This window comes from Mangifera indica, chromosome 11 (genome assembly GCF_011075055.1).
Source record: "Mangifera indica cultivar Alphonso chromosome 11, CATAS_Mindica_2.1, whole genome shotgun sequence".
NCBI lineage: Eukaryota > Viridiplantae > Streptophyta > Magnoliopsida > Sapindales > Anacardiaceae > Mangifera > Mangifera indica.
In genome coordinates this window covers 15,463,347-15,489,217 of record NC_058147.1, presented here as the reverse complement: position 1 = coordinate 15,489,217, position 25,871 = coordinate 15,463,347, and the positions used below count along the sequence as shown (strand labels likewise).

Here is a 25,871-nt window from a genome sequence, read left to right as displayed (position 1 = left end):
TCACAAATGGCAGTCGATATCTTAGCAATTCCTATTACAACAGTGGCTTCGGAGAGCGCATTTAGTACGGGTAGTAGAGTGATTGACACGTACAGGTCAACTTTATCACCAGAAACAGTCAACATGCTTATGTGTAGAGCTGATTGGATGAGAACACATTATAATATGAAGAAACAAGATGAGGTAGTCAATAACTTATCACAACTATATGATCTTTAAATTGATTTTTCATTTAACTGTTGGCAGTATGATTAATAGCTTTCATTAATTTTTAATTTCTTGAAGATTGAAGTTGAAAACGAGATTGCTGAGATTATCTTGCCAGATAAATTATGATTGGGTAAATAGGTGAGAATAGTCTAGCCTTGAAGATTCTTCTTTCTTAAATGTGATTGTAGATATCTCAAATTATTTGCCTGCATAAATGTGCTATCCAGTTACATGTTATCAGTGAGTTTTTCGTTTTGGTGGACATAGTTGTCACTTAGATTAATCTTGGCATGGCATGGGTAGCTTTGATTTATATACCTCTAGTTATATAACCTGATTCTGTTGCAGATATGCATATCCTCCCCCAGATGGAAATATCCTGACCAATATTGTAAATGCCCTTATTGCTGTTCCTAGCTTCTATACTCAGGTTACTCCCCCAAATTTTCTTTCTTAATGTCATGTGGTTATTATTTGATGTGGACTTCATACTCATCCATTTGGCTTTTCTTTTCTTTTGTAGGTGTTGCACTTGATGAACAAAATGAACATTCCAGCTTCATTTCGTATGGCTCTGCCCACACCACCGCTTCCGCCTTTAGTACCTGCACTACCAGCACCACAACCACCACCACCTGCTCTTGTAGTAGATCTGTTAAGCAGTGAGTCAGAAATGGAGTCCTCATATGAGGTAACCTCTAGCTGCTAAATATCGCACAATTTTATAAAATGTCATTCCTTCTGATTTTGGACATTTTTAGTGAGGAAGCAGATCAACATTTTGTTTTCTGTTATTTGAAAAGTACTAGTGATGGGTTTGCAAGTTGTCATGCATGTTGTTTGTCATATCTTGTCAATAGATCAGGGTTTTAATTCAACAGCCTCATGAGCCATCTTCACACAAGTTCCTAAATTTGATTGATACTTAGTGTTTTATGAATACAATTTCATAGGAAAAATGTGATTCATTGGGGGATGTAAAAACAGCAAAATCTGGAAGAAAGCGTACCAGGCGAGAATTTATTGTTAGCCCTGCAATTGATAAGGAAGTGGCTCATGAGGCTGTTGGAGTGAAACCAGCTACCTTAATGCCAAAAGAGATCCTAGTGATAAAAAAGAACCCTGTATTACAGGTTTGTTCTTATCCTATATAATTTATTGTGCGATGAATTTTCCTCTGTCGGACTACTTTATAGTTCTTTCTTTTTCTTTCATAGATCAAAATTGCCCCCAAAGTAATTTAGAGTCAACATAGAGATGATAGCATTACTGAGGAATTGGAGGAGCCCATCGAAGTGGATTCTGACAATAGACCTTTTGTGACCCCAGAAGAGGTGGAGAGGGGGAAGTTGCCTCTAGAGGAACTTTTATCACTTCCAATGTTCAAGGTATCAGAATTTTATATAAGTAAGTGGTGAAACCAATTGAATATGCAGTGATTACAAACAAATTAACTTGTCAATCAATTATGATCTCATTCGTTTAGATCTGTTATTTGATGCTTCAAAGATTATTAGCATGAGTGATGCATACCTGTGATATTTAAAAAATAAATAAATATGAAAGAGGCTTTCATGGTCTTTCTTTTGTAGTCTGGCAGGACTTTTCCTTGACCCTACGACTATTTACATTGTTTGTTAATAGATCTGAAGATCAATTATTGTACATCTGATGCAATCCACAAATCTGAGATTCAATTAACATGCATAATTTATAGCCATAGAATAATTAGACATTTGAACTTTGCAGAACTACACTGCTGGGAATCTTGCATCCATGTTATACATAAAGAACTTGGCAAAAGATGTTGTTTCTGATGACTTTTACTTTATATTTGGTGAGTGCACAAATATTGATGCTTACTGTGTCCTAATGGTAGCCTTCTTTTAGTGATGCGAGCTTTGTAACAAATATAATTTGTACAATTACATTATGATCATATCCCCTTGAAATGTTCAGTGTTAAATCCCTTTGGTGCTTGAACTCTATGCTTCTGTACTTTATTTTTTATTGTTATAGCAAAGGTTTTTTGGGCTTATTAATTTATTGCTTTCATTGTGCTGTAGGGTCACTATTTGGAACCATTGATGCAGCTATGTCTGGTCTTAGTGTAAAGCTAATGCAGGTGAGTTGTATTGTGTATGTACTCATATATAAGTTTCATGTATAAATGCATTTATGGAAATTGCATTGAAAAATATTCATTTAGAAATTACATAAGGATCTAGGTTGCCATAGTGATTTCTTGTTGCTGTATTGAGGGGGAACTGTGAACGTCATCCAAAAGTTTAAGTTTATTTATAGAGCAACAATATAACTGGACTGTTATCAGGTGTAGATGTGTATTTGATTTGCTAATCATGTTAATTTGTTGTACCATATCTTTCTATTTTTTTAAAAAACTTTATGATCATGCTGAGCTAGAAAGTCTCCAGGCCAGTTTTATATTGGTCCGGAGACAAGTTAGAAGAGCAGACTAAAGTGTCTAACACTACATCAATTGCAGGAGGGAAGAATGAGGGGCCAAGCCTTTGTGACATTTCATCAGTTGAACTTGCCCATCATGCTTTGGTATGTTTTTCACATGATGCAATTTCATATCCAATTTTTAATCCCTATAAATGTTTGCTTGGCCATATGGCATACATGGCATGAAGTCTTGCTCAAATAGTCTATTATACAACTTTTGTGCTGATTGATGAACTATGACTTATTCTTTGAATGTTGTAAATGATTTGTTACAGAATCTAACTTTTGAGCTATGATCCTAATGTTCTCTTGCAGAATCTAGTGAATGGATACGTTTTCAAAGGCAAACCAATAATCCTCCAGTTTGGGCGGAATCCTGTTTCTTCAAAAGCAAATTAATTGAACATTTCTGCATGAACAGGAGAAAGCTCTTTATGCTGCCCTGTCATCGTTGGTTTTATATTAACTATTCGTTCTCATATTCCTAATAAAGTTGGACTTCAAATCCATCAAACTTTGGTTTTTTAAGTTTCTTAGTGACTGGTGCTCCTTCATTGACTCAATTAATACATGAAAAATTTTTTGTTGATCTTGGAGAATTGATACAAGTTGTGATTTATGTCAATATAATTAACTTGGTTCTATTAGCCTTATAGATGAGCAAACATAAGTTGAAAAATTAATTCTTTCTACTCAATGTAGGTAATTGCATCATATGAAAGATGGCAAGTCTTTCTACTCAGGCAGAAGCATATTGTTATGGCATTCGCAGCTCTTAACAAGATTGTTATCTGAGCATGCTCTGACACAACTATCAATGACAATATATTACTTAGTAATAAGTTAAAACTAAAAAAAAAAAATTACCTAGGGATGCGTCTCCTTACCCCTTGATTCCCTAAAATAGAAAAAAACAAATACAATTTTTTTATTTGGATTTAAATTTGTGTCAAGGACTTACACAAAAAAAAAGAAAAAAAGGAAAATCAAAAGCAGAGGAAGCCATTTGCGTTTTTACATTGCTTCTCCATTTGGGTTTATCTTTCAATAAATACATTTCACTGTTTTCTCTTCTCTCTCAAAATATGTAAATAGATTGATTTACAAACAATGAAAATGTATTAAACAATGTTTAAACGAAAATAATATTTTTAAATTTTGAAACTGTGATCTTGCGAACAAGCTCGTTAAGCTTGGCTCAAAAGCTCGGCTCGTAAGCTCTTTCGAAAGCTTGGCTCGTAAGCTCATTCGAAGCTCGGCTCGTTAAGATTTTCGATCCTAGCTCGATCTCTCGGCTCGTTAAAAAGGCTCACGAATTTCAGCTTGTTAAGCATTACGACCCGAGCTCGTTAAAGGCTCGCGAGCCAACGAGCTCGAATACGAGCTGCATTTTCGTTAAGCTCGGCTAGAATGAATAGTAATCGAGCTGAAACCGAGTTTGTCTGTGTTCGAGCTCGACTCGGCTCAAATCCACCCCTAATCACTACCTTTATGATTACCCTAGTTGTGGTAGCATGTTGGATACCATCAAACCATACAAATTCTTACATGAGATGGTCTAGCAAACTTAATTCAAAGGATCACATGCACCTATGGTGTTTAGAGGTATTTATTTCATAGATACTAGAGTAACCATCCATATGAATATCCTTTGGTCAAGTCAATTTGATAAACATGTCTACAACATGCACCCATGTGTTGTACAAAGTTGTCTACAAACAGCTTCAACTTATAGGAACTATCACCACCTTTTGGTAGAGTCACTCAACACTATGATGATCTTATCATTATTACAAGTACCATTGATTATAGTAATGTCGGGATTATAAACATTTCTAGAATAGCCTTTTCATATGTGTATAAGGTTTCCACGATCAATCATCTAAATCCCCTCATCACATTTTTATTATCCTAAGAGCATATTATTCATACAATTATATAATTGAGATACATATGAATTGAATAATAATAAATCTTTTTATTAATAAATAATATAAAACTGTAGTTACAAATGTTAATTGCAATTGGCTCTAAGGCATATAACCTAACAAATATCAAATAATCTCATATCTCAATAGGATATTCGACCCCTATCGATACCTAATTTCTTGGAACTCTTTTGACATTACCTTAAATCTAATCTATCTATGTCTAATAGGTATCAAATTATCTCTTATTTTATTTGGATATCAATTCCCTATAATACCCAGTTGTCCATAATGTTCTTGAACTTATCTCAAGTTTAATTTATTCAATACCTGGGAGATCCATTCTCTCCCTTAGGTATCTAACCCCTCAAATAGTTCTCATATCAATCTTATTCCCCCCCTCTTGTATCTTTCAATACCTCGACAGACGTATGTTAATAAACTTATCACAATTCCAATAATTTCTAAATTTCTATTTCCTATGCATAACAAACTTATGTCTATTTTTTCCTTTGAAGTATGGCATATCTTCAGTCATATTCAGACATACAAATTTATTGGTTGACGTATGATTCTCCCTAGTTGGAATGTTTTTCCTTATCAAACGTGAAACTTTATTTCAAAACTTATTTGCAGCAGTGGCAAAAGAATCTTTTAAAAATTAAAATCAGTGGCCACAATAAGGAATTTATAGGCTTTTTCTTAAGACGACTTGTGGCCTAATTTTTAGCAAGAATTCCAATCTAGACTCATAAACTAAGCATATTACATTCAAAAGTGTGTGTGGCAATCCAATGAGAAATCTCACAACAGCTTATCAATGCCCTTAGAAGGTGGATTTCCTAGCTAAATCTTTGTTTATCGTCCAACTAGGGTTGGATTCGAGAGCTCGACTTGAACGAGCTCAAAACGAGCCAACCCTAAGCCAGTTTGAGCCAATGTTTTCGAGCTCGAGCTTAATTGTCAAAATTTGTAAATTAAAATTTTTGATACAAAACGACGTCGTTTTGACCAATATGTATTAAAACGACATAGTTTTAATAACGAATATTCGAATTCAAAATGAGCTGAGCTGAACTCGAGCCTAGTTCGAGCTCAAGCATAACGAGCTCGACAAGCCCGAGCTCGAGCTCGAGTTATATTATTATTAAGTCGAGTCGAGCTCTAGCTCAAGCGAGCTCGAGCTCGGTTCGGTTTGAATCCAGCCTTACGTCCAACCTATTTGGTTCATAAACATGCAATTTTCACAAATATTTTTTAAGCAGCAGGTATTCAAGTGGACTTTTAGCATCTTTAAATCTCAAAGGCTTGCACCAAAAACATTAGCACATGTAAGATGATCTATCCAACAACCATTCAAGAACCATTTTTGCCTAAGAATAGTGTTAGACAAAGAAGGATAACTAGTGAAAAATTTCCACAAAACTCATAACATGTAGACCATGTTAATATGTCATAAACTTTTTATGCCATATTAATTAGTTAAGAACAAGATTCCAACACTAACTTTTGCAAGAGTTATGCTAGAAATCTATAAACTACATCAACTTGAATCACCAAAATCACAATAACAAGAACTCAAGGATCAAGCCAAAAATTCAACCAAGTTTCATGCAAAATCCAAGCAACACCAAGTAAGAAATCATCCTACTTGCCTGAATCTTTCTCTACAAGGAGAGATATTAGCAAGTTGTCATTTTTATTTCCTTTATGTTATTGCTAGTGGCTAACTTTTCTCTCCCCCTTTCATTTTTTTCAGACTCTAACAACACAAAGATGTAGTTTGTTGCTATTTTGGCCAATTTATTTTTCAACTTCTTCAAGATTCTTGGTTATTAAAGATCATCCCAAGGCTATTAGACTTTGGCTCTCTTTTTCCTGTAAATCAATGTGGCGAAACTCAACTAAAAATTAAGGAAAGAGGTTGCTTATATACACAGTATTGTCTCACTTTCACAAGCACTTCCATATGCATAAGTCTTCTTTTATTTTTCTTCTTTTCTTTTTTTTTTTCCTTTTTTTCTTTTCTTTTTCTTCTTTTTTTTTTTCTATTTAATCCGCACATGCATGGTTCGACTAGCAAACCCAAAACAAGGTCTTATATCTATTTCATCTTGATTGAAATTTGGTTTTCAATTTTGACCTAATTTTTGCCCAAATTTGATTTAAATCAAAATTAAAAATTCTAAGAAAGGACACTAATACCCGAGGAGAAAAATTGAAGGTGTTACATGTGTGTGTATGAAAGTCCTCATGCTGGCATGTGCATGAAACACCTCATAGGTATCATCACACAACATCCCTCACACTTTTACATTGAATTCATGAGCCAAAGATCTCTCAGTAGTGACTCTTAGACCTAGACTAAAGATCACATAGCATTTATTCTTCATGCTAAAGATCACACAAAAGTAGCACAATATCCATTTCTTATGCCAAATATCACAAATTAATGGCGTCTCGTGTTAAGGATTACATAGTAATGACACAATATCTCCTTATGTCAAAGATCACACAACATTGGCATTTAACTTTTTATCATATATAACACAACAGTGGCTATTATCCATCCTTGTTGTATGAAAGATCACACAACATTGGTATTTACTCAATCCACTTAAATAAAATAGCATACAGTAATGATTGTTCTTCTATGATCTTATGCCACAATTCACATAGTCAATGGCTCATTATACTATTTCTCAACACAGTTGTCATTGTCTAAGTGACGACCATGCATCCTTACACATAATCTTAATCGTTCATTCCATGAATGAGCCACTATTTATTGTCTTCATTCTTGCAAATAAACGGTCATTTATCACGACTTGTAATTTGAATTTTTGTCTTTTTGGAAAATGTATGTACATCCTAATGCATGAAATTTAAGCTATAAAGCTTTATGTCGTTCGTTCATCATCCAAACATGAAAATGCATCCTTATTCCTTCTATATGTAAATCAGTGTAACAATTCATAGATATACAAAGAATTCATTTTCTATTTATTCTTCTTAAAACATGTTAATATCCAATATACTTATATCATCACATTTATATAATCACAATAGATTATAGCCTCCAGTGTTAGTCTCAGATAAAGTCACTCCTTGTTTAGCTATCATCAAATCTCAACTAAAAGTAGGGTAATGGACATCCTTACTTACCTTATTATCTTATGACTTGCTCAATTCTTTATGTGGCAAGAATTATAGCAATTGATCATTTTTCGGTAGTAGTTGATCAATCTCCAATACACTTTTTGGTCTTTCTATTTCCTCTCCTATTTTAGCTTGAGTCAAAAGTATAAGTTTTATAAAAAATTATCTAGTTAGATATGTGTCACCTTTCATAAAAATTTAAATGAAAACTACCATGAACAAGCATGCATCATCCTTCAAGAAATTGTGTCCCTTCTTTTCCAACGATTATCTAATAGGAAAAAGTAAACTTTGGTAAACTTTATGTCAAAGAAGAGGAGTAGAGATGGGGAGAATGATGAAAAAAGGGATATGTTTAGTCTATAACTCGAGTTTATCTTTATATCGACTTGCATTATTTTTTTTGTTGATATTTTCTTTTTCTAAATTTTCTCATGGTCCGACTGAATTATTGAATTTGGGACTTTTTTATATCGTTTACATTAAATATACAAGGCTAGTTTTTTGTACTAAAGTTTATATAGGTTTAAAGTTGCTTGTTTTATGTTTGTTGCAGGTCCTAACCTACCATCATAGAGTTTGGTTGAAAGAATTGACCATCTTTTCTTTTCTTTAGTGATGATGACTTATTGTATCTGCATAGACTTATTGATTATCCGAATGTATGTGCAACTACTTGATCACATTTATAAATTTGTTCTTTTTACAGGTTGTTACTTTTGTCATTGAACAAGTTCTTTGTTCATAAGTTGTTACTTGATCACATTTATCTTTTAGGTTTGTTTGCTTGCTTAGATCATGGATTGTGCATCCATTACTAGAGCTTGAAGGGATTTCAAATCTAAGTGTTAAAGGAATTTCAACTATAAAGTTTGAGGGGAGCTTGAACTATGGTTAGATTTAAGTCAAACCGAACTCAAGCTTACATAGGCTTGAGCTTAGCTTGGCTCGATTTGAGGGAAGCCAAACTCAAGTTCACCAAGCTCTCCTCAAAGATTTTAAAGCTTAACTCTCTTTAAGAAAGTTTGAGCTTGAATCAGCTATAATGTTTAGCAGAGCAGACCTTTGAGCTTGGCTCGATACTATAGTCGAGTAAAAAATAACTAAAACTATGTCCTTTTAAGATATATTGATCAAAATAATATCAGTTTAGTCGATTCGTATTTAATTTTTTCAGGCTCAGGAGCTTAGCGAGTTGAACACCCCTCAAACTCAAACTAGAAAATATTTAACTCAAGCTCGAGTTTGCTAAATTTAAGCTCATTTTAGGCTTATTCAAACTAAGCTTATTTCTTAGTTCAAATAAATTCAATTCGAATCTAGCCTTGACTTAAGCAACCAAGTGGAATTTTCGAAGTGCTTTAGTTACGAGGATATGTTGTTGCCTATAGGAGAGTTTTAGAAATTAATTAAGTGAAAAGGGAGCGTTCTATTTTCAGATGCATTTGACAATTTGTTTATTGTTTAGTAGATAATTTTTATTAGACTTAGTCACATGAATATAGGTTATATTGAGTTTAGCCAAAACCCTGTTTACTTTCTCTTCACTTCTTTTTGATTGCGTTAAGTTTGGTAAAATCACAATATAAACGAAGTTCAATGCAACCTAAACAAACCAATCATATATCATTAAACTTTCCATTTTAAAGTTTCTCATCGTAATTTCAATTGAAATGTTTAATAGTTTTTGAAATTATTCAACACTTGCGGAAATGAAATTAACCACATTAATTGTATTAATCTATACATCTGAAAATTCTGGGACAATTTAAATATAAATAAAAAAAAAGGTATATAATTGATGGGTTGGGTAATGTTAGACACGTCAATGGGTCAAGCTGAGCGTCCATCGGGCTCATTAGTCGGGTCAGGGTCAAGCCCGTACAACAATAGACCTTTAGACTGACTAATAGATTTTTGAAGGCCTAAGGCCCGACTCTATATATATAGGGTCGGGCAAGCCTTAAATGCGCTAGTCCAAGGGCTTTAATTGGGCCAACCATTTAAAAAAATTTTAAAAAATTTTGATTAAAACTTTTAAACATAAATTATTTTTCAATTATTAAAATCGATGATAGTACTTTAAATATTTTATTTATAATATCTTACTTGTGACTGAGAAATACCATAGTTATATGATCAAAAATATTATGAGTTTATAACATAGTACAAATAAATTAATTTATATACTGTGTAATTACAAATATAAATAAAATATATATATCATACAATTTATCTACTCGTCCTCAATATCCAAATTTCTGAATTTATTTGACATTGAATCTATTTGTAATATTTTGTAATAATAAAATTGAATTAAAAATAAAATTATAAACACAAATAATTATTATTTGTAAATTCAGACAATTTTTAAAAAAGAGTTAATGAGAAAAAATAAGACTAAGAATGTAATAAAAGAATTGAGAATGAGAGAATTTAGATTGGTTTATATAAAAAAAAAAAAAACTGCCACAAGTAGAAGCAATGAAGCGAAAGAGCAAGGCTTCTATGTAGAAGTCTTTATTTCTATCTTTTTTTTAATTTGTAAATAGTATTAGATCGGGTTGGCCTATAGATCTAATATTAAAGTTTACAATCTAATCTGAAAAGCCTATGAGATAGGTTCGATATACTATAATATTGAATCAAACTTTAAATCCATATTTTAGGATGAGTTTTTATTTGGTTAAAGCTAATTGACATGTATAGATAATATTCTAAATTAATTTATACAAACATAGACATAAAAAATTGACTAAGAGCATTAATTGCAGTGGGAACCACTCAATTATACGAAAACAAGTAACATGGGTGAAAGATAAATCATTAAAATAAAATAAAATAAAATAAAACCATAACAAAATCAAGCGGCTGTCATATCATAAAAGGCAAGTGGCGTGTATTTTCTTGGAAGAAAGTGAGGAAGATAAAAAGAATAAAACTAGTTGAATGGCCACAAAATGTGATAAGAGTTGAAAGCAAATGGATATTCCTTCAAATATCCATTGAGTTTTCTTGAGCCCCATATTGCATTTCTCTCTCTCAATAAATTTGTTCTTATTGCGATTATGATGTCAACCTCTCCAACTCCCATGTCCGTACAACGTGGAAACTTTAATGCAAAAAGTGCTTTTTGGTTTAACAAATTCGAAGAAACAATTGATTTTCAATTTTATTTAATTAATTAAGAAGAGCTAATTTTAAAAGGTAAATAGAAAATCTTGAATGCAAAAATCCGAAACCCTTATATTCTGTAGGTAACTTTAATTTGGAAGAGCTTATGCAAACAATGATTTTAAATAAAGACATATATATAAGTGCAAATTCAATTAATACCTTGTTTAGAATAAAAAGAGGACAAATAACTGACCCATCCCCCCAAATGTTTAATCAAATGATATATTCTTACCCTTTAAGTATAGGAAAACCACTTTTCTATTTTTCTATTAAAGTCAACAATTAGTTTTGTTAGTTAAAGGATATTTATGTCATTTTATTCAAATATTATAATAAAATTAGTACCACTTATATCTTTACTAATATAAATAATTATACTTTAACCTTAAATAGTTTATTTTTTCCTCTCATTTTTACATCACCATTACAACTACAATTTACCCAATTCAGTAAGATTTGTAGTAAAATGATTCTCTTTGCTTTGATAAGAACGTGAGGTTGAAACAAAGTTATTAGATTTATTAGACAAGAGGGCCATGACAATAACACACCACTCTATATAGAAGTGATGAGGTGAAATTAAGGGTGAATAAGTTGAAGATGAATATAAGAAAAAGAATATGTGAAAATGGGAAGAAAGCATCCAGTGGCTTGCAAAAGGAATGGTTTGATCGGAAAAAGCAAGAATGAAGACAATGAGAGAGATTGATAAAATGAGAGTTAAAGTTGATGCTAAAAGAGGAGAAATGGACCTCAAAACAACTTAATTTCAAAATCGCACTGATGCAATTTGACTAATGTGGAGGTTATTGTCGAGGAAATAATGGAGGTCTACTACTATGAAGGTGGTAGAGGTGAAGGTGCAAAGGGGAGTCATACTGAAAGAGGTAATAGAGAGAAGGGTTTTTTTGTAGTTAGAAAAAGATGTGCTAAGTCACTGGTGAGTCAATTTGGGGCGAGAAATTAAAGGATGATGATGTGAGCAATCCTTGATCAATTTAGAAAGTCGTTTTGACTTCGTTGGTGGAATCAACTTGACCCTTGCCTTAAGAATAAACCCTACATTGGAACGCCTGTCAATTTGTACACAAATGATTATACCAACAAAATTTTGTTTGCACAAGAAAACAAAAGAAAAATTTGACAAAAATTTACCAATTAAACTAAAGATGAAACAAAAATTCATTCTTTGGCTAAAATCATTGAAATTAGTTTATGTGCATCTAGTTGGTGTGTTTAGTTTATGTTTGTTTTGAGCTAAAGAATGCATTATTTGTATTTGGGTAAAACTTTTGTTTAATAAAATTTTGAGGCAAAGTAATATTTAGCTTGAAGACTTTTTTCTCTTTTCTATAATTTTATGAAAAAGAAATTTAACAAATTTTGTTAACGCATTGTTTCACTAACAACTTAGTTACTTGAGTTGCTAAATTGAAGTGGAGCTTATTTCTTTCCCAATTCATCTTCCTCGCTCTTCACTTCTTCTCTCTATTTTTGTTAATTACTAATCCTCTTGTTACTTACTAATCCAACAGTTGACAAGAAAACTTTTAGTGTTTTCTTTCTCTTATTTTCAATGGTTTGGATTGTATTGTGACAAGGATTGTCAAAGTAGCACTAACTCCTAAACACTATATAAACAAATCTATACGGTTTTTTCTATTTTGAAAATATTGAGGAATTTCAACTGTTGTTTGTTAGGTTTTTTTTTTTAGTACAATTTTTCAAACTACCACATATAAGATTATTCTTGGATGAAAACCCAATGCCCTGGGGGAATAAATTACATTGATATATATAATGTAATATATTAGTAGAATACAATAAAAGTGTAGATAAAGCTAACAAATTATAAAATGATAAAGCTAATAAATTGTAAGATATGCAAACTGATTTACAGGTGTACAATCCTAATTTTTTTCATTTGTACTGTATACAATATCATCCCCCTTCAAGATTTGCGTGTAAGGCTTGTATTTAACAACTAGTTGTATTTAATGCAAAGATTGGCACAAAGACTTGGTGAAGACATTAGCAACTTGATCAACACTATGAATGTATTTAACAAGTTATCCACTAGACACTTTTTCTCTTACAAAATGAATGGAAATTCCAATATGTTTGAAGTAAGCATGTTGAATGCGATTAACAGTGATGTAAATTGCACTGACATTGTCACGATAGATAATTAGAGGTTGTGAGAGATTGAAGGATAGTTCATGAAGCATGTTTTGTAACCAACATACCTTTATTGTTGCACTTGCTAGGGCATGATATTATGCTTCAGTGAAAGAGTGAATCGTTACATGTTTCTTCGTAGACTAGGAAATTAAATTAGAACCTAGAAAAATGCAAAAACCAGACATAAAACTCGTAGTATCATGACTCTGTACCCAATCAGCATCACAGTAAATAGACATACGGTCAATAGGACCAAAAAATAATTTAAGCCCATAAGTTGTAGTACCTTCGATGTATCTAATAATGTACTTAAATGCTTTCAAATGATTTTCTCAAAGAGCACTTAAAAATTGACAAACTTTATTAACTGCAAAACTAATGTTAGGTCGAGTAAATGTCAAGCACTGCAATGCACCAACAATTCTCTGATATAACTAAACATCATGTAATAAAGGACTCTTAACAACAAATAATCTATTTGTACATACTACTGGTGTGACAACAGGTTTGGCATGTTGAAGACCACTTCACTGAATAACGGAAGTTGCATATTTAGATTAATCTAAAAAGATACCTTCTAAATTCTTTATAACCAAAATTCCTAAGAAATAATTTAAAGAACCAAGATCGGTCATTGCAGATTCAATCTTCAGTAAATAAAGAAGTTTCTGCAAAGATGTTGTTGTAGATGTAGTTAAAACAATATCATCAACATACAATACTAAAACTGTCATGCTAGTACTAGTTTTGAGAGTAAGCATGGAACTATCTATAGCATAATAATTGAATCTGATTTGTCACAAAAATAATGTGAATCTATGAAATTAAGCCCGTGAGACCTATTTGAGGCTGTAAATTTAACTTGCATGTACAATCTGGTTTATCAGGATATCCAAACCCCTTTAGTTGTTTCATGTAAACATTTTCTTGCAAATTGTCATATAAAAAGGCATTTTTGACATTTAATTGCTTAATGCACCAGCTCTATGAAACTAAGAAGCTTAATATTGTACGAATAGTTGTCGACTTTACAATTGGGTTGTATGTCTCATCATAGTCTAGGCTAGCTTGTTGAGTATACCCCTATACAACTAAACACGCTTTATAGCATGTTATAGAACCATCTGCCTTTCTTTTGATTTTATAGACTCATTTACTACCAATCAAAATTTATGTTAGGAGGACAAGGAACAAGAGTCCAAGTGTTGTTCTGAATCAAAGCATTGTGTACACCATTCAAAATGTTATTGTGATTGAGTGGCTCAAAAAGTGTAGCATTAGAGGTACTCATAGTTTTGTTGTTATTTTTCAATATGGTAGGAAAAGAAGGAATGTGTTTGGGTTTAAAATGACTTGTCTTAAACTTGGTTTGCATATGTTATATTTTATTTGATTGGTTTGCATGTGAGGATGCATTGGAAAAAATAGTTATGGGAGGAACAATTTGTCGTGTTGTTAAAGGTTATGATATTGATCCAGAAGGGATATTATCATGTGGGTAAGGAGATAAGGGATAAGATGGAAAAGAACACTATTAGGTAGACTAAAGGTATCTTGTTGTGGTGATAAAGATAAGGAAAGATTATCTATATCTTAAGAAGAGTTAATTAAGGGTGGTGATAAGGATAAAAGAGAATATGATGGGGAAGAATATGCAAGATTAGGATTAGAATTAGAATTATCATGGTTTGGTGATAAAGATGAAGTAGAGGAAATAAATATAGATTGCCAATTTGATGATTTATTTGGGATACAATGAGATGAAATTAATTATTGAGATAGAGATAAAATAGAAAATAATGCAAGAAAGAGACTTTAAGGAAAGGTGTTTGTGGTAGAATGAAAGTCTTTGGTTTTAGATAGTGTTTGAAATAGAAAAACATTTTCAAAAAACGTCACATGTTGAGAGAGATATACCTATTTTGAAATAAGATCATAACATTTGAACCCTTTATAACCATTCAAGAAACCAAGAAAAATGCAAGCAACTGATTAAGTTGATAACTTGTGTTATGATTTGGCAGTAAGATTAGGATAACGCAAACACCCAATATACTCACAAATTTGTTTAACTAGGTGTTTAACGAAACAACATCTGAAAAGGAGAACAATTTGCAATAGATTTCTTAGGTAGTAAATTAAGTATATAAACTAACCTATGAAGGGCCTTTACCCAAAAAAAATTGGTAGCAATTCAACTCGTAATAGCAAAGTGCAAACCGCCTCAATAATTGTCCTATATGATGTCTTTGCTGCCACCATATAGGCCATATAAGGACAAGAAAATTGCATTTTGATACCATGTAAATTGGCATAATCTTTTAATAATTTACTTGTGAACTCACTGACACCATCACATTGGAATGTTTTAATGGAATATCCAAACTGATTAATTATAAATTTTATGAAATAATTTAAAATTTTCAAGAACTTGCAAATTATAGTGCAGTGGAAAAACCCAAATGTAACACGAGTAATCATCCAAGAACACTACATAGTATTATGCCCAAAAAAAAAAAGAAACAAGTGATTGTTAGTGTATGCTCTTAGAACCATTTGTGTTGTTAGTTTTTGGATATTTTATCTTTTATATATATGTGAGTATTTATTAATAAAAAAAGAGTTATTTTGTTCATAAACATAAATGTTTCATTTATTTGCATTCATATAAAACATGTATGTTAAGTATTCAGATAATTCACTTAATCTATAAAACTGAATTATCTTCCTTATGGACATTATATAAGTTGGATAATAATATCAATCAGTAGGCTTATTGAATGTTTCTGTTGAATATCATGAGATGATATTAATACGGGTGACGAAGATAGTCATGTCATTAGGGTATTAGTATGGATTCACAGTTAGTGAACCATTTTTTGAACATAATTAATAACGATAAATCACATGCTCATTAAATGGTAGTCAATGACTTATTATATGATTGTACAAATGTACCAAGTAATCCTGCAAGTTGAGACGTCATGGTCGAGGTACAATACAAATAGAGATAATTCATATGGTGTATAAATGCAACGCTAACCACTTTCCACATGAAAGGCCATTTTTGTCATACATTATTTGTACACAAAGATGATTTATGATCAAGATGTGATCCATTGACTCAAAAATATTGGATTCAAAATATCCATTGATTCGATCTGAATCTAAGTTTTGGAATGAATGTCACTAAATATTGGAAATCAAAATATTTGTCTAGAGTATAATGTAAGTCATACAAAAGGTGTTTGTTATGACGTATTTTGAATATATCGATCAAAAATTTGTAGAGAATCAAAATTAGGGTTTTGACAAACCATGAGCTTGAAATCGACCAAGATTAGACAACAGAAAGATCTTACCTATACGAAATTTACAATTGGTAAATTAGATTTGATAGTGTTTCTTCATTGTGGCTTAGGGATGATATTTTTCCACTACATTCATTCATACTTATATGTCACATGTATGTCGTTTTTCATCCTAATCGTCACCAAGTTCTTTCAAATGGTATCAAAGCCAGGTTTTGGCTCCTTGCATGTTTGATTTTGAGCCAAAGTCATGTTCTTTATGCATAAGAGTATGTGTGGTTAACATGGGTACACATGCATGTTGTGGATTTGCCTTAAAATCAACATTTCAAGCTTGTTTTGGTAATGTACCTATCGACCAAGCTTCAATGGATGGGTTTTTGTTGATAATTTTGTGTTCTAATGATTTTAAGTTGAAGAACACATCATTTAAGACAAATATATGATGAATGGTTCATGGGATGCATGCATATATGCTTGAAAAATGACATGCTTGTTCTTATTTGGCTTGTAAATTGATTTCAACATGAATGATTAACGTACATGTCTTGGCTATGGTTTATATTTGATATACATTGCATTTATGATAATGTTTTTATGTATGGTACATGAAACATGGGTATTAGAGACATGCATCTAGAGTGTATATATGGAAAATGCCTAATATACAGAGATGTATTGTTTTACATACATATGGGTTTTGAGATGTTGAAATTTAAATAATATGATTTTTGAAATTTGGGTTAAACATGCTAAATGTATAAGCTTTAATGTTGATTAAAGAGTGTTTTTGGGTAAAGAATAATATATGTGAAATTAATGTAATTTCATTTGGATAGATTATGGATGCATGGTAAAAGGAGTTTTATGTGACATGATAGATGGCATGAGATCTGTATGAGCCATGAAAGGAAGTGAACAGTTTTGTTCACTTTGTTTAAATGATAGATTATGTACAAGTATCAATTTACATTAATGTAATTGAGTGTGTGAATTGATTATAGGTGAACAAAAGTCAACTAACATTTGAAAATTACCATGCAATCATTCCATTTGTGCTTAAATTATTGGATCAATGTTAGTTGAATATAATATTATAATGTTGCATAAGAGTACATGCAATCATGATCTAGTATTAGGTAATATTATCATGAGAAAGTTGAATATTATGAATATTTGGATAATATACATCATGTCATTTGTGCTTAAAGTATTGGATCAATGTTATTTTATTATATTGATAATTAATTTGATAAATTATGTGGCTAATATTTATTTGGGTTATAAAAAGTTCATAAAGTATGATAAATATTAATTTAGTTAATAGATTGATATCATTAGGGATGATCATAGGGGTGATTTGTGATTTTTCAAAGTTTAAATATTTGAAATGCAATATTCTTTTATTAAGGGATTTGTAATAAATAACCTTTTATTTATTTTTACTTTATTTGACATGCGTGCTTAAATTTCAAATGTAATTGAAACGGTTAGACAAGGACTCGAAGGCAATCCAAATGGTGATCCAAATGAAGATATAGACCTAGGTGAATAGTTTATCACTAGGTTGTATTTTTGAAAACCCCTTGATCATCTCACCATGTTTTATTTTATACATATATGAGATGTATGTATGTCATGTTAAATTGACTTAATTAAATCTTAAGTTAAACTTAAAACCTTCCTAAAAAAAATTATTAATTCTTTGTCTCTTATCATGGGATAACTAAATTTTACAACATAAAATTTAATATCCCAAGATTTCTATTATACGAGGGATATGAAATTTATTTCATGGAATTAAGTTTATCTTGTTCTTGGATGATTATTTTCATTTTGCCCAAGATTTTTATTATGTGAGAACATGATGGAAATGTTATTTTAGGAAAAAGTGATGGTTCGGATTTAACTAATCAAGGATACTAAGATTTCTATTATGTAAGGTACCCGAAAAGAAGGGCAAGAAAAATAAATCGAGTCTTATATAGGGATATAAATGGAAAAGGTTTCCTACTTGTTGAATTTAATTGACCATGATTTCTATTATGTGAGATTAATTATATTTAATAAGAATTTGATTCCCTACTAGAAATTTAATCTAACGAAAATTTTGGATCCTGTCTAAGGGAGTGCAGAATTTGAATAAAATAGTTTGAGCTAATAAGGTTATGCATAAAAGGTTTAAATTTATACAAGACACTAATTAAACCATATTTTCTCTTTGTAGTATTCTCTGATTAATTGTGATAAATTAAAAATGGCCAACAATGTGTTGTTGTGTAATTTGAATAATAATGTTTTAACCAGACTGAACATCAAGGATTGGCTAAGAAACTTGATAATTGTTTTCAGTTTTGAAAAAGTTGTATACATATTACAAGTGCCCATTCCTATTAATTTAGCTCCAGATAACATAGAACAAGAAAAGGAAGTTTTCAAAAATTGGCAGAAAGGTAATCTTAGAGCCCGAAGCTACATGCTAGCTTCGATAAATAGAGAATTACAAACAAAGCATGAAAACATGCAAAATGCATTCGATGTACTCATAGTCTTACAAGAATTGTATGGGAAAAATTCACAAGTAGTCGAGTACGATCTATGTGTAACACTATTTAGAATAAAACTAAGGAAATGAATGCCTCTAGATGACCATATCATAAAGATGATAAATATTCTAGAGTAGCTGAATGTCTATAGGGTTGTCATTCCCCACAAAGTCAAGGTGAATTTGATTCTCCATTCCCTTCCAAACATTTATAAACCATTTATAACAAATTATAACTTGAATAGAATCGAGCACACGCTTCCGGAGCTTCTAAATGAGATCTAAGAGTTTTACAAGCAAGAGAAAGGGCACGAGGAAGTTAACATTACTTTCAAAAGTGGAACTAAGAAGAAGCAGAAACAACCTCAAAAAGGTCCAAAATTTGGACCAAAGAAAAAGAATTTCAAAAAAGTTGAAACCAATACAGAAAAAGCTAAGGCCAAGGGGCGGTGTTTCCACTACAAAAGGGATAAACATTGGAAGAGGAATTGTCCTTTGTACCTTTAGATCTTGAAAGGAAAGAAAGCAAATATATTTCCTTGTGATAGAATTTGAATTAAATGTTAATTCAAATGATCAATCTTGAATATTAGATTTAATAGCTACATCTCACATGTGTATCATTGCAAAACTTATAAAATATTTATATGTTGTCCAAGAATGAAGTCATTTTAAAGATGGCGAATGGATCAAAGTTATAGTTGATGTCACAGGAAAATAGAATTTGAATTAAATGTTAATTCAAATGATCAATCTTGAATATTAGATTTAATAGCTACATCTCACATGTGTATCATTGCAAAACTTATAAAATATTTATATGTTGTCCAAGAATGAAGTCATTTTAAAGATGGCGAATGGATCAAAGTTATAGTTGATGTCACAGGAAATTATTCTATTATAGTCCCATATGGACATGCTTTGAGATTATTTAGAGTTCTGTATTTTGTCAAAGCTACTAAAATTATTATTTCTATATCTGTTCTTTAGAAAAACGGTTACATCGTACAATTTAATGAAAATAAATGTTTGATTCATTTTGGAAATTCTTTAGTTGGCAAAGCAATAAATACAAATGGTTTTTATGTTTTAAAAATGAAAGGTTTGAGTATATGAATGTTGTCACAAATAAAAGATCCTGAAATGAAGTCAACCTAAGGTTATTTTGGCACCATCGATTAGATCATATAGGAAACAAATGGAATTTTGAATTCATTGGGTTCTAAACCTATCCAACTTGTGAATTTTGTCTTTAAGAAAAATGACCAAATCACCCTTTAAAAATAAAAAGAAAAGATCCAAAGAACTGTTAGAACTAATATATTTGAATGTATGCAAGCCATTCAGTGAAATGGTAAGAGATGGTTTCCAATACTTCACCACATTTACCAATGATTATCCAAAGTATGGGTATATGTATTTGATGAAATACAAATCTAAATCATTTGAAAAGTTAAAGGAATTCAAGAATGAAGTAGAGAAACAATCCGAAAAGAATATTAATACCTTATGATCATATTATGAAGGCAAATATGACCACAACACAATGGTGTATTAGAAATGAGGAATTGCAGCCTATTAGATATGGTATGGCCTATGGAAACTTTTATGGACCTACCGATGTCATTATAAGGATATACATTGCTTACTATTATGCATATTTTGAATAAAACACCATCCAAATTCCTCTAGAAAACACTATATGGATGTGGTATAGCAAGCCTCCTAGTATCCATTATCTTAAAATTTCGAGATGTCTAGCTTATGTTAAATTAGTTAAATTTGATAAGCTAGATGCTAAATTCGAAAAAGGTCGGTTTATAGGATATCATAAAGATTGTTTAGAATATTATTTCCACTTTCCAGTTGATCAAAAAATTTCAATAAGTAAAAATACAAATTTTTTAGAGAATACGTTCTTACAAGAAAGAGGTATGAAAGGAAGAATAGAGCTCAATAAAAATTTTGAAGAGCCTTAGATTGAACAGGTTAAGCTATGAGAGTCCTCTCAGTAAACTTTTGCATATGATGTACCAATTCTAGTTTGAAAATCTTCTAGAGTATCAAGACCTCTAGATAGATACAAATTTCTTCATATATAGGATTTTGAATCTTTCTTATTGGAAGAAATAGATCATGGTAATGATCCTATAAGTTATAAGGAAGCTATACAAGATATCGATTCAAAGAAATAGCTAGAAGTTATGAATTCGAAAATAAAATCCATGCATGCTAATTAGATATGGACATTGTTGATCCACTGGAAAGAATTGTTCCTGTAAGTTGTAAATGGATATTCAAGAGAAAGATTGGCAAGGATGGACGAGTAGAGACCTATAAAGCTTGGCTAATGCTAAAAAGGCTATACTTAGAAACAAGGGTTGGATTTTGAGGAAACCTTTTCACCCGTAATTATGATTAAATCCATTTAGATAATGTTAGCCATTATTTCATAGCATGACTATGAGATTTGGAAAATGGATGGCAAGACTATGCTCCTTAATAAATTCATTGAGGAAAATATATATATAGAACAACCTATAGGTTTCGTATTTGCTACCGAAAGATATAAAGTATGCAATTGCACCGATCTATTTATAGATTGAAGCAAGCTTCAAGAAGCTAAAACATCTTATTTGATAAAATAATCAAATTGTTTAGTTTCATAGAGAATTCTGATGAACCTTATGTTTACAAATAGGTTAAGGATCATGCGATTACATTTCTCATATTGTATATAAATGACATAATTCTTATGGGTAATGATATTAGCATGATGAATAAGGTCAAGATCTGGTTATCCACAACCTTCTCAATGAAAGATTGAGGAGATGTTACATATGTCCTTGGAATTTGTATTTATAAAGATAAAACGCAAAGGATAATTGGATTATCCCATAAATTATACATAGAAAATTATTGAAAAGGTTTAACATAGAAAACTTAAAAAGAGAATTTTTGCCCTTCACTTACGATCTTCATCTTTCTAAAAATATGGGTCTAAAGACAGATGAAAAGCGACAACAGATGCATAATGTATCTTATGCTTTAGCTTTGGGTGGGCTTATGTTCGCAATCTTATGTACAAGACTTGATATAGCATATATCGTAAGTGTTACAAGTAGATATCAAGATAATCCAGGTAAAAAAAAACATTGGTCAATTGTAAAATCAATCCTTAAATACTTAAAAAAACTAAAGATCTTATTCTAAGTTATGGATGTTTAGGGTTAAACATTCAAGGATACTCAGATTATGATTTCAACTGGATGTTAATAATAGAAAGTCTACATCATGGTTCATTTTTATTTGTAATAAGGGTGTGGTTAGTTGAAAGAGTTCCAAAAAATCAACCACAACTAACTCCACTATAAAGGCTAAATATATCGCTACTTTAGAAGTAGCAAAAAAGGTTATATGGATATGTAAGTTACTATCTGAACTTGTTGTGGTTCTAAATATGGCTTATTCGATAGCCATATTCTATGACAATATCAGTATTGTTACATAAGCAAAGAAACTAAGAGAGCATTAGAAGTCTAAACATATTCAACAAAAATATCACGTTTTGAGAGAATTCATTGAAATTAGAGAGATATTAACACAAAAGACACCAGCAACAAAAAATGTTATTGACCCACTAACTAAGACAATAACACTAAAGTAATTGGACCATCATCTTGAGAAGATAGGTATGAGTTACAACAATGAATGGCTCTAGCACAAATAAGAGTTTTGTTAGTGTATGCCCTAGGTTCCATTCATGTTGTCAATTTCAAGGTATTTTATCTTGTGTATATATGTGATAATTTATTAATAAAAGAAATAATTTTTTTGTTCATATACATAAAATGCTTTCTTTATTTGCGTTACTACAAAATATATATGTGAATTGTCCAGATAATTCACTTGATCTATAAAATTGAATTATCAAATTATTTCCTACAGATGTGATATAAGTTGGGCAATAACATTGCACAATATGCATATTAAATGCCTCTATTGAATATCATGAGATAATATTAGTGTAGGTGATGAAAATGGTCAAGTTATTAAGGCATTAGTGTGAATTAATAGTTAGTAAACTGTTTTTCAAATATGACCAATAACGATAAGTCACATGATCATTACATGGTAGTCAATAACTTATTGTATAATTGTACTAATATACAAAGTAATCATTTGACCAAAGACATTATGATTGAATTTGATATAAATACGAATGATTCATATAATGTATAAATATGGGGCTAACCACATTCCATACGAAAGGCCATTTTGGTTGTACGTTGTTTGTATGTGGAGGCGATTGATGACTAAAATGGGATCTATTAACTGAAAAATATTAGGTTTAAATATCTTTTGATTTGATCCTAATCTAAGTTCTAGAACAAATATCGATAACTAATAAAAACCAAAATTTCTAGCTAGAATATAATGTAAGTCACACTTTATATGACAAAATGCTTACTATGGTATAATGTAAGCATGAAAAGATCTTGCCTACATAGAATGTACAATTAGGAGATTAGGTTTATTGTGGTGTTTTTTTATCATGGTTTAGAGATTATGGCATATTGCTAAATGTTTACCATAGTAATTGAGTTTTCCAGATATGTTTTCAGATCATCTAACAAAAGGGCTCATGACTACACCTCATTGAATATAAAGGGTCACGCCAATAAACCAAACATTTTGAGAGTAAGGATTAACTACCTAAGGTTGGCTAGCACCTTCTGAAGGATAATGAAATTAAATCATATAAAGTGTTATATAGGTGCAAAAGTAACATTTTAAAAGTTAAGATGTTAGTAAGATTGAATTAGGGTAGCTAAAGTATATGTCTGATATACTTGCATGATCATAGTTTAAATTGAGAATTTAAAAGGACCAAATAACAAATATGAAATTGTTAATTAGCCATCACTATAAAAATTGGCTTTTAGTTCATTTGAACCAAAAATTCTCTCACACTAAAGAAAAGCTCTCCATTCTTTCAAGATGCACTTCTCTAAAGACATTCATCCCTTAGGTTTGGCCTTTTTTCTTGGTTGGTGCATCTCTTTTGGAGGCTTTTCACTTGAGAAGTTATTCTTTTTCATCACCATCAAAGAAAGAAGCAAGGAGTAGGTAAAATCACTAATCCTTCTGCATGTTTTTTCCACTACATTGTTTCATACTTATGTGTCATAGGTATGTTGTTTTTCATCATAATCTTCATAAAGTTCTTTTAGTAATTTCCATAGATCTGAATGAATTATTTCAAATAAAGCTAGAGCTTTACATCAGAGTGAAAGAAAGGAATTATAACATGTTTTTTTAAAGAACAAGCATTACATAAAAACTTAAAATTCCTATCTAAAGAGTAGGACATCTTATTAAATGATAAAGTTGTGGACAAAACTTAAGAATTAGGATAACCAAGCTAAAGGTGCCAAAGGTCAATTAGGACGTGTCTTGCAGCTAATGACTGAAGGTATTTTAGAATATGATGAGGAAGAATTAAAAAGACATTGAGCTCTTAGATTATTATACCTAAAAAGTAAAGTCAGTGTCTACAGATCCTTCACAAAAAAACCAATTAAATCAAATTCAATACTACACAAGTTATCTTTAGCAAACTTTTTAACAAAAAGTAAATTGGAAGTGACTAAAGGAACAATTAAGACATCATTCAAAATAAAAGAACCATGAGGTATTTGTAATTGTGCAAAACCTATTGAAGAAATTTTATGAACAAAATTATCACCAAACACAACAGAATCATTACCAAGATAAGTCAAAGATTGAAAAAGATTACCATAATCAATAGTCATGTGTGACGTAGCACTGGTGTTGAGAACCTAGGACAATGGTGAAGGCTCTTGAAGATGGAATGTAGCAAAGGATTTAAAGAGATTATCGCTGAAAGGTAAAGGAGAAGGTTGATATATATGATATAACACAAAACATTCATGAACTGTATATGAATTTTCATAACAAATTTGTCAGGGCATAGTTTGGAAAGAGAGAGAAAAATTCGTGAAGAAGTTTGGTTTAGGACCTAAGACACTAGTTTTAGAGAGCTATAATAAGAAAAGAAACCACATCCTGAATGAAAACCGTGACTAGTGTGGGATCCTTGGCCAGATTGCAAACCACAACTATTGAAATTGTGTGAACGATTGTGTCCACATCCATGTTCATGACCAGTATTATCAAAAAAAAAGGATGGTCGTCGTTAAGAAGCATTTTTAGATGTTCAATTTTGTCTTTTACTCTTTGTCAAATGTTGATTAGCAACAAGTGTAGTAGAAGTGTTTGTGAGTGAAGGACGATTACATTTGAAATGAATCTCATGAAGGTATAATTAAGTATGAGTATTAACAAAATATGGTAAAGGTTTTTGGGCACAAATGTTTATGACAACACTATTGTATTCCGAAGGTAGACATTCAATAGCTTGAAGGACAAGATTGACTTCAATGATGGTATGCCCAATAAAGGTAAGGGAATCAAATATTGTTTTCAATTTTTGAAGTTATGCATCAATAAAGAGACCGTTCTTTTGAGTGTTGTAAAACTCACTTTTTAGTTGCAAATGCCAAAAGGAGGCTTGATCTTGAAAAAGTTTTTCAATCTCAAGCCAAGCTTCTCTAGTTGTCATTGTTTGATTTGGTTTGAGAAGCTGTCACAAAATGTTAGTTGAAAAAGTACCTTGGATCCATAAAAGAACAAAGTTATCAATTTTAATCCATAAGAAATAGGAAGGATTAGAAACATATTCTCCATTATCATTTGTAATGGTTTTTGGTGGACAAAGAAAAGTACCATCCTCACGCCCAAGAACATTATAAGTGGTAAGGATAGGAAGAAAAAGAGATTTCCCAAGTAAATAATTGGTAAAAGTTA

General features: G+C 31.1%; 1 pseudogene; it reads left to right on the top strand.

Annotated features, from left to right (window-relative positions):
* Positions 1 to 370: 370 nt before the first annotated feature.
* LOC123230017 lies at positions 371 to 3,324 on the top strand (annotated as a pseudogene).
* The last annotated feature ends 22,547 nt before the right edge of the window (positions 3,325 to 25,871 follow it).